The sequence below is a fragment of the Camelina sativa genome, chromosome 15, assembly GCF_000633955.1.
Source record: "Camelina sativa cultivar DH55 chromosome 15, Cs, whole genome shotgun sequence".
Classification (NCBI taxonomy): Eukaryota; Viridiplantae; Streptophyta; class Magnoliopsida; order Brassicales; family Brassicaceae; genus Camelina; species Camelina sativa.
Genome location: NC_025699.1, coordinates 11,278,403 through 11,279,933, shown reverse-complemented (window position 1 = coordinate 11,279,933; position 1,531 = coordinate 11,278,403).

Sequence of the window (1,531 nt, the reverse complement as noted above, 5' to 3'; positions counted from 1 at the left end):
TGGTGCAAAAGTTTCTTCAAAATCTACACCTTCAATCTGCGTATACCCTTGTGCAACTAATCTTGCTTTATTGCGAACGACAACACCATTCTCATCAATCTTGTTTTTGAAGATCCACTTAGTTCCAATAATATTCACATCTATTGGTCTACGAACCAGTTCCCAAACATCATTACGCTCAAACTGTTCCAGTTCTTCTTCCATGGCTATAATCCAAAAATCATCTTGGACAGCTTCTATATGATTCTTTGGTTCGATCATTGACACAAAACACTCATAGAAGACAGTTTCTAGAGTTGTAAAGTAACTTGTCATCTTCTTAAAATCAATTTGCACTCCTCGAGTCTTCATTTTCTCATTTAACTCCCCAATAACATCAGATGCGGAATGATTCTTGTGAACTTGTTGTACTTCTTCTGGTTTTGTAACTGGAACATCCAACTCAGGAATTTCACTGTGTGCTTTAGTGATGCTTACCTGTTCTGAATCACTGTCTGAATTATCAACTTGTACAGCTACAGATTGATCATCAAAGACTACATTCACTGATTCCATGATTAAGCCTGTACGTCTATTGTAGACTCTGAATGCTGTACTACTCTCCGCATAACCCAAAAACATGCCTTCATCACTTCTGGAATCGAATTTGCCAAGATAGTCCTTGTCATTTAAGATATAGCATTTGCATCCAAACACATGGAAGTAACTCAGATTTGGTGTTTTTCCTCTCCACAACTCATAGGGTGTTTTTGTAGTATCTCTTCGGACATACACTCTGTTAATTATATAACAGGCAGTGTTCAATGCTTCAGCCCAGAATTTCTTAGGAACTTGATTTCCATGTATCATTGCTCTTGCCATTTCCTGAAGAGTTCTATTCTTCCTTTCTACTACTCCATTCTGTTGTGGTGTCCTTGGTGCTGAGAATTGATGTGCAATCCCATGCTGTTCACAAAACTCCTTCATAGCCTCATTTTGAAATTCTCCACCATGATCACTTCGAATTTTCTTGATTCCTCCTCGTTCATTAAGTAGCTGTAAAGCTAAAATCTTGAAGCTGTCGATTGTATCTGACTTCTCACGAATAAAACGAACCCAAGTGTATCTGGAGTAATCATCAACTAAAACAAACACATATTTCTTTCCTGCTAGGCTTTCCACTTGCATTGGTCCCATTAAATCCATGTGAACTAGTTCCAGAGCTGATTTTGACTGAACATCTGGAACCTTTTTGTGCTGAATTTTGACTTGCTTTCCCTGATTACAAGGTCCACACACCATATTATCTTCTCCTTTAAGCTTAGGTACTCCTCGAATTATCTCTTTATTCACAAGAGTAGCAAGGTTTCTTGTATTCATGTGTCCAAGTCGTTGATGCCATAGATCTATACTTCCTCGAGCACTGTAGCATTTGATTGAATGTTTTTCCCACATGTAACAGTTATTCCCAGATCTTACACCGTATAACTTGACATTACCCGACTCATCCAGTGCTTTGCAATCAATTTTTGTGAATAAAACTGACAATCCT